Raw genomic sequence first — 14,678 nt, 5'->3', positions numbered from 1 at the left:
CTTTGCTTTCAGAGTTAACAAGTATTAATTGACTCACTACCCAGTACTGTGTTCCATGTCAAATGCTGGGAGGCCAAACCTCATCAAAACTTGTATGATGCAACCACTGCCCCCAAGACCCATGGTCTTGCTGGTTACACAAGACTTGGACATATGAAATATCAGGAAAAATATAAGACTAGATATTATATGATGCTTAAATAAACACATTCCAAAACATATGGCAGAGATAGTTAACGCTAAGGGTTTAGGAAGGGGCGAGCTCAGTGTGGGCTGGTGTCTCCAGGAAGGCTTGGTGGCACTCGGTATGAGCCCTGAGGCACAAGCTGGACTTGGACAGGCTCCGAAGTATGTAGACGGCAGGTTGGGCAGGGGCGGCAGCGGGAATCCCTTGAGGAAGGACCCCATTTCACGAGTCAGACTTGAGGAGCTTCGGAACTGAAGAAGGCACAGCTCCTGCTTTCTTGGAGCTGGACTCTCTCTGAAGAGCATAAGCTGCCTTGGAGTGGGAGTGCTGAGCTCTAAGGAAACCCGTCACTGCCCTGTGAACAGGAGACGTTGATGGCACACCTTCTGGAGGGGTACAAATCTCTCACTGGAAATCATCTTGGTGGTCTCTTCAACACCAATTTCCTGATGTGGACTTAGCCCAACAACCAGACTGCCGCCTGGCCTTCTCTCCACTTTGTTCCTATCTTCATGCTGCCTTGCCTGCCCACGTGTGATTTTGGGAGCTGTCTGCTTGCCCTGTTCTCTAAGCATGAATCCTGGTTTTCACCTTGCACTCCTAACCAAGCCTCAATTCAGGGCTTACATGATGCCGTGAGCCCTGGACTTGAAGTCAGAGGATCTGTGGCTCAAGCTGGCTCTGCCACATACTGGCTCTGTGACCTTGGGCAGGTCATTGCATGCCTCAGAACCTCTTCTGTTTCTTCATTTATACATGGAGATAATGATGCTTTACCACTTATTTTAGAGGGTGCTTTGAGGAGAAAATGAAGTACTTTAGCTTAAAAGAATAATATCTAATACTTAAATAGAGCTCACTTTGTGCAAGGCAATCATCTAAGAGCTTTAGAGATATATTAACTCTTTCAGTTCACACAATAACTTTGTGAAGAAGAAACTATTATTATTGCCATTTACAGTGGGAATGTTTAGGCACAGAGAGATTCAGTTAATTTCCCAAAGACTAACACATGTATTAACGGTAAGAGCTAGGATTTAAATCGTGGTAGTCTGGGCCCAGACTCTGTTCCCTTAACAACCCCATTATACTGTTTATCTAATAACAAGAAGAGATAACACTTATATAAGCCTTACTATGTGCCAGCCACTGCTCCAAAGGTCCAATTAACTCATTTAATCCTCACAATAACCCTTTGAGGTCTCTAGGAGGCAAGTACTGTTGTTATCTGTATGTGAATGATCTGTAAAGACTTCCATATGTGGGAAGTGGAATAGCTGTACCTTTTCCTGGTCCTCCTGCTAAAGACAACTGAAAACCCTGGACAGTCCACAGAAACAAACACAAGAAGACTCTGAAATGTGGAGAGAAGAAGGCAGACCAACTAGGGACCTCGGAATCCAAGGAACAGTATGGTGGTGAGTTCCCTGGGCCTTCTTTTTTGCCTTATATTTCCCAGACTTGGAGCTGAAGGAGCTGGCAGCCTGGAAATGCCAATGACTCTCGAAAGAAAAAGCCCCACCAGAAGCCCGCTCTCTCTAGGAAAAGGAGCAACCTCGCAAGATAGGAAACATTTAGATAATAACTGGTCTACTCCAGCCAAACACTACAGAAAAATCTATGACCCCTCTCCCACCCATTCCAGTAAGGCTGAGTGGGGAGCCTGGACTTCCATTTCTGTGGAGTTTTAACAAGGAGCCCAAACCTCTCTGCCAGGGTGTTGTCAGAAAGGGCTGAGTAGAGAGCCAGGACTTTCATCCCCTGGAGCCAATGAGGCCTCCTCATGCTGTCAGTGGAGATCAACTGGGAGCCTGGACTTCCATCTCCATTTGGCGGCAGTCAGGCGCCCTCCCCATCCTCACTGGGATGGTGTCTAAAGAAGCCTAATGGACAGTCAGAACTTTCACCACTGCCCAGCAGCACGGAGGTCCCCGCACAGCCCCATCATGATGTCAGCGGAGGCCATGTGAGGAGAGTAGTGAGGCATCTGGATGCTGCCCAGCCAGGTAGGTATCAGCGGAGACCTAGTAGGGAGCCAGAACTCCCACCCACATCAAGCAGTAAAGAGGAACCCCACCTCTATGTCAACAAAGGGCAAGTGGAAACTTACTCTCACCTGGCAGTGGTGGCGGGTCCCCTCTTCTTCCCCTGCTCAAGTAATGTCAAAGGAAACCAGAAAAAATGAGGGCTTAAATAAGACCCAGAGTCTCACAACATAATGCCCCAGATGCCCAGAATTCAATAAAAAAATAATTGCTCATTACATCAAGAACAAGGAAGATAAACTAAGTGAAAACAGACAATCAACAGATACCAGCACCAAGATGACAGAGATGTCGGAATGACCCGACAAAGATTTTTAAACTGTCATCATGAATATGCCTCTGTGGCTTATTTCACTCAGCACAACACCCTCCAGGAAGGCCTTTCTTAGGAAGGAGAGCAAAAAAGAAGAAAATTAGGTCCATGTGTGCTTGTTTTTTCTTGTTTTTTCCTCTAATATCTTGAAGAGATGTACTTATTTTGACAGCTTTCTGAAATACTGCATCCAAAGTGCCCCCCGAATATAATGATCAGAACTTCTCTAAATCCATGAACTCATTCTCTTAACAACTTAGAATGGATGTTGGAGAGGCAGTGGCTTAAAGATATTTCCGTGTTTCTTGTATACTTTCTTTTACTTTATCAACAACTCATTTCACACAATTTCCCATGCGTATTTCCCTAAATCTCTTTTTCTGATTTTTTTTTTAGCCAAAGGCAGAATTTAACGACAACACCATACCCCTGAGATTTCCGATCCTAGCATCATGCTGTTCATCTCTTGTATTTTTTTTTCCTCTGTTACCTCTACTTATAGATGAATCAGTAAGAACTCTTCTATTTTTTAAGAATCTTGGCTGTCACTGACAATCTCTTATTTTCCTTTCTAGCTTCATATCTTTCTTCCACATCTTTCTCAAACTGTATTCTTGCTTTTCTACTTTATTTTCACCCTGGGATTTTCCTGATAACCTCTTTCTGTCACCACACTGAAAATCTATTGTTATCTGTTATTATTTTCATTTCTTGCCCTTGAGAATAAAAGAAGATAAATAGATTTTAACACCACAGTGCACTTTTTTCTTTTTCTAAATCACTTTAGAACTAGATATTTCACATTAAGTGCCATATAGAACAGAAATCTCAAAATCAATTTTCTTTTTTTTACTGAAATGAAAGATGCCAGAGTGATGACATAGAAGCTTCTTTCCTATTCTCAAGTACTTAGAGACAGGCTCCTTCTAAACAGGAATGAAATTCAGAAATATCTGGGATTAACATGAGGTCTCTGTGGAGTCGCATGTCACAGCTGTGTCCTGAGACCTTTGTAATGGATGATTTCAGTTGCTCAACCAGTGCCCGTCATCAGCACTGCAGAGTGTTGAGGCTGTGCTGGTGGCAGCTGAAGTGCTCTTGTCCTTCATTTTCCCGATGAGGCAGCCTCAGCTGTGAGGGAGTCTTGGGTCACCATCGAATCTTGGGCTGTGAGAACTCTGAGTTTATGCATGAGATCTGAATTTATTCCTCCGGAGCTGGCTGTTCATTCAGCGAGCAAATCTTACTCAAATCAGCCTAAGTAGAAAGAACTTATTTTATTTATTTATATATTTTTTTTGAGGAAAACTGGCCCCGAGCTAACATCCATGCCCATCTTCCTCTACTTTATACGTGGGACGTCTACCACAGCATGGCTTGCCAAGCGGTGCCATGTCCGCACCCGGGATCTGAACCAGTGAACCCGGGGCCACCGAAGCAGAACGTGCGCACTTAACCTCTGCGCCACCGGCCTGGCCCCAAAAGAACTTATTTTAAGATCCAGAGCTTCTGGAATCCTAGGGAATCTGGGCCTTCTGTGACAGGAACTGGGAACTAGAAAGGTTCAATCTAAGGAGCTCTCTCCAGGTCTTCCTCTTTCCTTCTCTTTCTCTGTGTCCCTTTCTCTCTGTAGCCACGTGGCCCCTCATGTGCATACTCGCTCTCCCTCACCCCATCTCATTCTTCTTCTTTTTCTCTATGGGCTTGTGGCTCTAAATGTCCACTAGACCCAACATTTCATCATTATTGTCCTGCCCAGCCTCCTCCTCCAGCTGACCCCGTCTCTCAGGGTTCTAATTTCAAAATCCCTGAGCAAGAAATTTGGTCCTGACACTCCCTTCCAGAGCTATGCTGTAGACTTTGGGAAAGCCTAAAGGTGGGATGCTTCCCTGAACTTAATTAGTGACCTTCTGGGATCTAGGACTCCTCACTCACCCATGCCAGGGGCAGTGGGCAAGTTACAATTGTCTGAAAAAAGATGGGGCAACTTTATCTAATTATTAGTGCACTCTCTAGGGACATTTATTTGTTGATTATATCCTGGCAATACTTTTCAAAAAAGCTTAACGTTTGCTGTAGAGGGAGAAGTCACTCCCTCACTTTCAGCCTGAGCCAGTTGGGGATCCTTTAATCCCCTTTGCAGTAGCATCTGCGGGAGCTGCTATGTAATTGTGAGGACTATGATATTTTGGGGGCTGGGATACTGGAAAGAGCAATGGGTTGATGGTTGACAATCCAAAGATTATACCCAGGTCCTGACCTGATCTTAATTTACTCTACGACCTTGGGAAAATCAAATCATTTTCTGGGCTTCATTTGTAAAATGAGGCAGCTGGTGTGAATCAGTGGTTCTCAGATTTTTAGAGCATGAAAACTCTTCTTAAGTTCAAAAAGTTATGGATACCACATACTAATCATGTCAATTTTGCTGCCCAGTGAAGGAAAAGAAAGAACTATAAGTGTATATGTGTTCTAAGACTCACAATAACTCCAACGTCTCTGAGAATCCAAATGCCGCAGGCTGGAACCATTGGTCCAGCTGACTTTGAGGTTCCTTCTGGCTCTGATATTCTGAGATTCAAGTCAGAGGAATTTGGACTCCTTAGAAAACATTCACTTATTCAAGAGGAAAGCTGACAAAAAATATTACCAGATCCAAGAGCAGCAACAGAAGTTTTCAAGAGAGATGAATTAAGGCAGATTTCAGGGTCTAAAAATCCAAGCTGAGAGAGAAGATGGAACGAAGGATCAATGCTAACAGCAGCAGGAGGCTGTGGGGCGACATGATGGGCAGCGGGGTTCATAATGTGGCTCATACCAGGATGAGGGTCAGATGTCATGATCACTACAGAGGGAAGCAGAGAAGTCAATCTCAACTCCTAGGCAAGGTGGATAAACTCTTCTGGCCTTAAAGAAATATATTATGTAATAAATATATATATGTTATATATAATAATTATATTGTATAATAATATATTAATCAATGTAATATAATTAATAATATGTAATAAGATATGTTATATTAAATAATATTCACATATAAAAGCCAGGACGGTGCATGGTATATCATAGGCTATATATATATATAGCGCCTACTATATATATTTTCCCCCCTACCCCTTAATCACAATAACAGTTGAAGCGTTGCTTAAGCCTTCTAGTTAAACTTCTCTAAAGATTAGTACCAATTGAGTTGACATTAAAAAGTTACTGACAATGTCTTAGGGCAATTTCTGTGATGTATGTACAAGAGATATGCCCACAGAAAAATACATTCCTGGAGCTTGTCCTAACACTATCCCTTTTATGTTTTTCAATATTTTGCATGCTTAAAATCAAAAAAGAGATTGATTCTCAGAGACATTCTGCCTTACAGCACTCTTCCTGAAGTTTTAAGGAGATCTGAACTTGACAGTTTGTATTTCCTAGAGTCAAAAACAGATATGGGTATTAGGTTGAGAATATAAGGTCAAATTTCTACCCAGAGAGTTATCTAACTTCAATAAGAAGCGAGATAGGCAAATAGAAAATTCTTGAGAACTTTTTAAGGTTATTAATATTTTAATTCCCGTATTCTAGCAAAGATTCCCTTAAAAGAATAGAGGCTCCCTCTTCTCCTCCAGTAAACTCAACTGGAGACGGTCTAAGAAACACATAAAGCTTATAAGAAAGTGTTGGTCCCAATCTGAGTCAAACTAAAATGTAGTGTTTTGAGCAGCTCACGGAGTGTAAGAAAACTAGACCCTTCACATTCTCCTGAAAGCTGCAGAAGTGTACTGACAGAGGAATTGTATTTCCTTTTTCAATGAATCAAATTGCATTTCTTGATTCCTCAGTGACTAATGTTCATGTATTTGTGTATTGTGAATGATGTGTTCTGTTTTCAGTTTTCAGAATCTACCGATAGACAAAGTATGTTTAAACCTAAACCTTAAAAAATTTAAATTGGTGATATAGCTGATAGAAATTGAAAGTGGGAGCAGGAGGAAGAAGAAGTAGGAGGAAATGTAGGGGTGCTAATTTCTCCCTCTCACATGGATGGGGGTAAGAAATAGACTATTGTAAATGGGTCAGTAAGTAGAGGTTAAGGACTTCTAATTTTAAGATGGTGGGATATTTCTATATGTTTCTCTTCTAAATAATCACCCCAAAGCAACAGAAAGAATAAGAAACACAGACTCCAACTTTGCTGTCACTTAATAAGAGACATCTGAAACAATAAACCACAGTATAGAAAGATGGATAGCAGAAGGAGGAACGACCAGTGACATAAGAGCACATGCAGAGAGAGGCCCTGCTGGGAAGCAACTGAAAGAAGGATTGTTTGAAAGTCTGTAAAAGAGACAGTCATATCCCACATCTACACACTCATTCCTCAAACCTGCAGTGAGAGAAAACTGAAGCAGGGGCTTTCTGGGCTCAAGATCACCTGGTCAAGAAGAGGAAGGCAGCAAGTGGAAGGAAGACAGAAGTTTGTAAAAATTTTGGCGTATGTCCAGCAGTTTTCAAAATTTCAAAACATGAGGATTACTAAAAGTTGGCATATTGAAGATTAACAGCCTCAGCCTTCCTCCCTTTCCCACCTTCTCTACTCCCTGCTATAAAACACTGGGAACAGAAAGGTTAGAGATCTTTTCCTAGAAAAACAAACCATTCCAGAATAAAGACCTCCAGATCCTGACATTTGCAGCAACTGGTGGAAGAGCGGGCTTCTCCCTTCAGTGAAACCCACTGGTTGATGAGCCGTGTCCGAGCATATAGTCAGCCAAGAATCACCCAAAAGTCAAGGAAATCCTCCAACATGAAAGAATAGGACAAAGAAAACCCCCAAAATACCCTAAAAGAAAAAAAGAAGTCAGAAGAACTGAGAAAAAAATTAGGGAAATCTCCCAGAAAGTAAAACAAAAAGGCAGAGATGTACAATAAGAAAGGAAAAATACAGGAGGCTCAACATCTAAATAATGGCAATTCCGGAGAGAGAATAGAGAACAGAAAAAATAGTGGGCAGAAATTTATCAAAGTGACAATCAAAGAAAATTTCCCAAAATAAAGGTTGGACTGATTGCCCAGCTCAATGAATGGAAAACACATCCACTGTAAAGCCCCATCACTGTGAAATTTCAAAACCTGAGGGATAAAGAGAAGATCCCAAAAGCTTCCAGATAGAGAAAGAGAAAACCAATTTACGTACAAACAACTGGTTACATGAATGGCAGTGTTTGTAGCCTTATAAATCTTGCCACTCACAGAGATCTTTTTCTTCCATTTGAGCCAATTGTGTAGTCAAACTCTTTCTCCTGAAGGCCTACCATCTGAGATTTACCTCTTAATTCTTCCCTTATCACCCATCTTGTTCCACTCATTGAAAATATTCGAAAAATTTCTACCAAATACTCAGTCTCTGTCTCCCTTAACCCATTGCCAGACCTGCCACTGTGACAGACTAAGCATATACTGGCCTGGATCTGCCTCCTTTTGCTGGGAGAGCCATTTCTTCAGTTGTCCTCTGTACTTGGCAGTGGTGAGTGTGGATTTCCAGGCCAGCTGACCTCAGTTACCAGGGTGTCAGCAGAGACTGCCTCCAACCTGCTCTTGTCTCACCAAGATGTTGACAGCCCCTCTCTTCCTCCTGCTTGGAGCCAAGTCAACCTACAAATATTATCACATCACCATGAGAATTCTGTCTGCCGATTCCCAAACCAGAGACCCATCCACTCAGCATTGTTACCAGCTAGAGAAGGTAAGGCAGTAAGAATGTGCTTACACTGACGGCAAACACATGGGTGGGTAGGCAGTGTGCCTGAGAAGCACTTAAGGATGCAGGCTTGAATTTACATATTTGTACAAAGTCAAAACCTCTTCCTTATTTTGTTCTGCCTCTGCTCTCCCCAATTTCCTTTATGACGGTCATACAATACTCCCTACCCCCAGGTCCTGTTAGGCTCCCACTTCTACTTCCTTCCACTATCATTTCATTATTCCATGGGTTTACACGTGTTCCTGTGTCCTTATAGCCTGCCATTGCCAGAAACTGTTCAGATGGTCACTTCTTGTACCAATTACCTTTTGCAGCAGAACAAATTACCACATAACTTAGTGGCTTAAAATAACAACCATTTTTCAGCTCTTGACTCTGCAGTTTGGCAGTTTGGACAAGGTTCACCTGGGTAGTTCTGGCCAGGTTGGCTGGTTGGGGGGCCTCAGCTGAGATGGCTTGTCTCTACATGGTTTCTCATCTTCGAGCAGACTCTCCCCCGCACCGTGTCCTGGTGACTGCATTGTTCCAAGAGCAACATATTGAAAGCTGCAAGGCCTCTTTTTTTACCTCTAGCTTTTTGAGAAATAATTCATACGTATCACTGTATAAGTACAAGGTGTGCAGCATGATGCTTTGATTTACAAATATTGTGCAATGATTGGCACAATAGGTTCAGCTAACACCCCTCAGAGCATGTATCCAGTAGAGAAACAAGAAAAAGAAAAAAAAAAAATTTCTTCTTGTGATGAGATCTCTTAGGATCTACTCTCTTAACAAGTTTCCCATATATTATACAAGTAGTGTCAACTATAGTCATTGTTGGGCCTTAGTTCGCCCCCAAATATCACACAATGGCATATTGATTATTTTGAGTTAAAGTTACTTGAGAAAAGAGCTGACTCAAAAAGGACACTCTGACCCTTCTCTCTCTCTTCTCTCTGAAAGCAGGAAATAAATCGCCCACGTGAAAGCTACCCTCCCCACACCAGGAGATAGAGACATCCTTATCACCAGAACTGGGGAATTCAGGGCTGAGAAGCCTGTATAAACAAATCTTGTACTTTTTTTTACTAATTTACTACCCCAAGCCCAAACTCTGCTTCAATTCTTCACTAATTAGGAACCTGAGCTTAAGTTTCTTTGTCCTGTCAATTTCTCACAAATTTATTGTTTCTTGTTATAACTTACTACATATTATTATACGCTACTGTCTCAAATGTATAAAAGCTGCTTGCTTTGGTCATTTCTTCAGGTTCCAATATCTATTGAGGCCTTTGTATATACTAATAAAATTTGTTTCTTTTTCTCCTGTTAATCTGTCTTTTGCCAATTTAATTATTAGACCAGCGAAAAGAACCTGGGGGCGGGAGAGGTGGGAATTTGTCCTGGCCTGACATCACCATGTTGTATGTTACATCCCCAGTACTTATTTAACTTATAATTGGACTGGAAGTTCATACTTTTTGACCACCTTCCTCCAACTCCCCCCACAACCCCGCCTCTGGTAACCACAAAACTGATTTCCTACTCCACGTATAAGTGAGATCATGCGGTATTTGTCTTTCTCTCTCTGACTTATCTTACTTAGCATAAGTCCTTCAAGTTCCATCCACGGTGTTGCAAGTGGTAGGAGTTCCTCATTTTTTATGGCCAAACAATATTCCATTGTGTATATAGACCACATCTTCTTTACCCATTCATCCATCAATGAACACTTAAGTTGTTTCCATGTCTTGGCTATTGTAAATAATGCTGCTATGAGCATGGGGGTGCAGATATGTTTTCAAGTTAGTGTTTTCATGTCCTTTGGCTATTTTCCCAGAAGTGGAATTGCTGGATCATATAGTAGTTCTATTTTTAATTTTTTGAGGAAGTTCTATACTGTTTTCCATCATGGCTGCACCAGTTTACAATCCCACCAACAGTGCACAAGGGTTCCCTTTTCTCTGTAGATGGCTTTTGGTAGTATTGACGTTTTAACCATATTAATTCTTCCAGTCCATGAACATAGGATGCAATTCCATTTATTTGTGTCTTTGATTTCTTTCATCTATGTATTGTGGTTTTCATAGTAGAGAGCTGCAAGTCCTCTTGAAGCCTAGATTTGGAGCTCGTACTCTGCTGCTTCCACTGTGTTATATCAATTAAAGTAAGTCTCAAGGCCATCTCAGATTCAAGGGGATGCCATCTCTTGGTAGGAGGAACTGCACAGTATTACAGTCAGTTTTATAGTGTACCATATTTCAGTGGAAGAAAAACTGGGAGTAAGGGAGGAGAAGGACAGGCAACTTTTATTCTTCATTTATACCTTTTTATTTTGTTCCTATTTTTTAAATCATGTATATATATATGTATTATTTCTATAATAATAACAATAATGATAATTATATTAAAATATTACTCCAAATATTTCTTGTGTTACTTAAGTTACACACCAGGATAATAATCCACTGGTATTTCAAAGGACCTATGATTTTGAGTCAGAACACTCATTCTGGGTATGTCTTCAGATCTCCTCTAACTATAAGGCCAGGTAATGTCAAGTTTCATGAAATCTCCAACATGGAGCTTGCACATAATAAATGCTTAGTAAACATTTGGTGAATCTGAATCTGAATGAGAAGGTGGGAACAAAAAGATGTGTGAATTAAGGGAAAATAGCCTTAAAATCTGTTCTATTAATTCAGTCTTTATAATCAGCTTTTATCATGGCAACCTGGAATTTAATGAGCAAGAAAAGAGATCTGATTTCACTTCCAAACACTTGCGGCATGGGCTGTTGGATAAAATAGCAGTATGTCCATTGCTGTAAGTAGCAGTAGCTGGGAATTATAACCTAGGACAGAATCAAGAGCGTCCTTAAGCTCTAGTCCCGTTAAGTCACCAATCTAATTAAGAAATCATATTTCTTTACAAATGCAAAGGATGCTCCTCAGCTGTTTCAAGTGGGATCTTGGAGAAGCACTCACAGGAGCTATTTTTTTTAAAAATCTCCTTTCTTTAGCAGCTGCAACATAAATTAGCAAGAAGCAGAAAGCGACCTCTTAATTTTGTTTCATAGACCCCACATTTGGTTTGGTCTGGTGCTCTTACCAGTCCTTCGTTTCTCCAAATTAAAAATTGATAAATAGAAACAATAAGAATACATTAGAGAAATTCTTACAGATTCTTCCTTGGCTGATTTTCAGTCTGGAATATATTTCCCTAAGTCCTACTTATTAAGCAATTGCAAAAGTAAGCTGGCTATTTATGTAATGACCATTAGAAGCCATCTTCCCCTTCCCAGGAAAGTCAAAGAGCAGCCTGTTATTTGGGTGCCTAATTTAACTGGACAAAGGAAATTGCTTTCATCAATTTTACCTTGCCCTTCCTAATTAGATCGAAAGTCAACTTTCCACGTGATGTTCTCCGACACATGTTCCTCTTCCTAATGCAACCAGATTAGATCAATCTGCATCTGTCTCCCTTGTATCCTGGGACTGCATAAACTTTGGATACATATTTATTTTGTGGATTTCATTTCCATGTTAATTAGAATGCAGGTTCCTGGAATTTCCATTCTGAGTATAATAATCTTCTTAGAGTCAGCATGATGGAAACAGCTGCATGCTGTTTACTTCATGAAAGATGGTGTTCTTTGCTCAGATGATCATTGGTTATGCATTTTCTCAAAGATTTTGCCTCTATTCCTTGTTAGAGATTTATCAGAATATGTTAATTTATTAAGAACTTTCAAACTCAATTTTATTAAGTCACTGTTTTTTGGAAGGCATAATGAACAAAAATTATTGGGAAATCAAACTTACTAATATGCATCTCATTCCTTTCTCTTCTACTGTATCCTCTGCTCTTTTTCCAAGCAGATTTTTTTTAAAAAGACTAATTATTTTTCTAATGGAAAAAGTTATATATGTCAAGTGCAGAAAATCTGGAAAATAGACAATCCCACTACTATTAACACCTTATGGCTTTCTTTCCATATAAATACATTACATTTTTGTAAAATGTTATTACTCTGAGTAGACAAATATGGTATTGGTCCCCAAACACTTTTTTCACCAGCCATATCCTTCTAACCTAAGCAAGAATTTATTAGATAATAAAATAAAGCAGATTATTCAACCCAGCATCAAACATGTACTAAAGATTTGCTATGTGCCACCCACTTTCCTCTCTCTGGGATGGGCAGCAAGGGCACAAAAATAAATAGGACACATCCTTGCTTTGAAAAAGTTTATAAGGTACAGAAAAAACATATAAAAATAATTATAATGTAGATTGTGATAATAATATGAACCATTTACTGAGCACTGATTATATACGAGGTACCTTTTATTCCTCATGACAGCTCTGCAATGTGGGGACTATTACTCCACCCATTTGACAGTGAGGAAGCTGAGGCTGAGAGATGTTAAGTATTTTGCCCCAAATCACACAGCTTGTCAGTGGTAGAAGTGGGGTTTGAATCTAGCAATAAGGGTTCAGCCGAGTTCACAGTCACTGTACTTCACCATAGGAGAGCACTTCGATTATAACACGTCTTCCATTATAGGAATATATAAAATTCTCTCAGAGCTTTCTTGACATGAAATATAGATCCAGTTACTCCATAGGGTCTGTCCAGGGTACCACACTCTAGCCTTCTTAAGAGGAGGCACCAGCAGTGGGAAGCTCATTCATTCATTCATTCATTCATACGTTGTTTTTTTTTTTAAGATTGGCACCTGAGCTAACAATTGTTGCCAATCTATTTTTCTTTTTTCTTTCTGCTTTTTCTCCCCAAATCCCCCCAGTACATAGTTGAATATTTTAATTGTGGGTCTTTCTAGTTGTGGCTGTGGGATGCCACCTCAGCATGGCCTGATGAGTGGTGCTCTGTCCGCACCCAGGATCCGAACCAGTGAAATCCTGGGCCGCTGCAGTGGAGCCCGCTAACTTAACCACTTGGCCACGGGTCTGGCCTCCATTCATTCATTCTTGAGCTTGTAGGTCTATGAAAGAGATCCTATTGTTACTGAAATAAAAAAGGATAAGAAAATCAAATAGTCAGGTGTTTTGCCACACCCATGGTCTAGGATAATGTTCTCTGAGATTATAGAGAGTGATTGTAGCCCAGGAGAAAACTCTTTTGGTATCTGAAGATGACAAAATCCAAAAGGTAGTACATGCCTCTGAATCTATATCAGTTAGAGATTAAGTTTGGCTGTATATATATATATTAAGTTTGGCCATATACATACGTATATATATATATGTACACACACACACACATAACAGAGAGCCCAAATCACAATGGCTTTTAAAATATGGATTTTTTTTTTTTTATGTTGCTACATAATGAGAAGACTGAGGGAGGCAGTCCAGGGATGGTCAGATGGCTCTGTGATATCTTCAGGGTTCTAGGCTTTATTCTCTTTTCTCCTAGTCACTCTTGGCATGTGCTTGTGGTCACAAGTGAGCTGCTGGAGTTCCAGCCATCCCATTCAGGTGTCAGGCAGGGAGAAGGTGAAGGGTAAAGGAGAATAAAGGGCTTATGACAAACAATTCAGTTCCCTTTAAAAAGTTTTTCCAGAAGTCCTACTTGATGATTTCTGCTTACATCTCATTGGTCAGAACTGTTCACACGACCATTCTTAGTTGCAAGAGAGGCTGAGAAATGTTTTGTTTTGTTCTTTTAAACTGGGTACATTGCCATCTCAAACAAAATCAGGGGTAGTAAATAAAAGGGAAGAATAGATATTGGGTAAGCCAGTCACAGACTTTCCCACATCACCTGAGTTTAACTGTGCGTGTCTCTCCAAGGACAACCATCACAGGCTACACACAGACATCTGGCTTCCTTCTCTGGAAATTTTCTCTCTATCCGCTCCAGGGACCGGCACATTCTTTCATCAGAACAGGTAAGCATCAGACAAAAGAAGAATCAGGTTTTGTTGGTAATTCTCATTCCCATTGCTGCTTACTATTTTATCAAGAAAACTAGAACAAGTCTAAGGAAAATTGTTTTCATCCATGAACTTTAACTCTTTCAATTCCTTTTTGTCATAAAGATAAAATAAATCATTTTCATATCTGTCTTTATCAGTTTTCTCTTAATCTTTATTTTATACACAAAATTGCAGTGTGATTCACCTTGCTTTTGCAGTCCCAGCCCAGACTGAGGCCCTGACCCCAGTGACACACTGTAAATTCTCCAGAGCAGAGATGCTCAACTGCTGGCTGTGGTCAGATGCTCTAAGGCCTTGAGCAGTTCCAGGGCAAACCCTCCACGGGCTGGATATCCTTTCCGTGTGGTGAACACACTGTAATTGTTGTTTGGGACAACAGTAGGAAAAACATAGAAATGAAGATATTATGACTATATAACAAATAAAT

The 14,678-nt window shown here is 40.5% G+C and overlaps 1 long non-coding RNA gene across 2 annotated transcripts; it reads right to left on the bottom strand.

Annotated features, from left to right (window-relative positions):
- Window positions 1-3,421: 3,421 nt before the first annotated feature.
- Window positions 3,422-8,372, bottom strand: LOC106836848 (uncharacterized). Of its 2 annotated transcripts, none has more exons than XR_011496961.1 (3): window positions 8,310-8,372; window positions 8,005-8,194; window positions 3,422-3,802 (listed from the first exon to the last, which is right to left on the bottom strand). It is a non-coding gene; the product is annotated as an uncharacterized lncRNA (long non-coding RNA). The 2 variants fall into 2 exon arrangements; XR_011496960.1 differs by lacking the exons at window positions 8,005-8,194; window positions 8,310-8,372 and adding exons at window positions 5,196-5,268; window positions 5,364-5,501 and having other exon boundaries at window positions 3,663-3,802.
- Between the last annotated feature and the right edge of the window lie 6,306 nt (window positions 8,373-14,678).

This window comes from Equus asinus, chromosome 22 (genome assembly GCF_041296235.1).
Source record: "Equus asinus isolate D_3611 breed Donkey chromosome 22, EquAss-T2T_v2, whole genome shotgun sequence".
NCBI classification, from domain to species: Eukaryota; Metazoa; Chordata; class Mammalia; order Perissodactyla; family Equidae; genus Equus; species Equus asinus.
The sequence above is the reverse complement of the archived record's forward strand: the minus strand, read 5'-3'. Positions and strand labels throughout refer to the sequence as shown.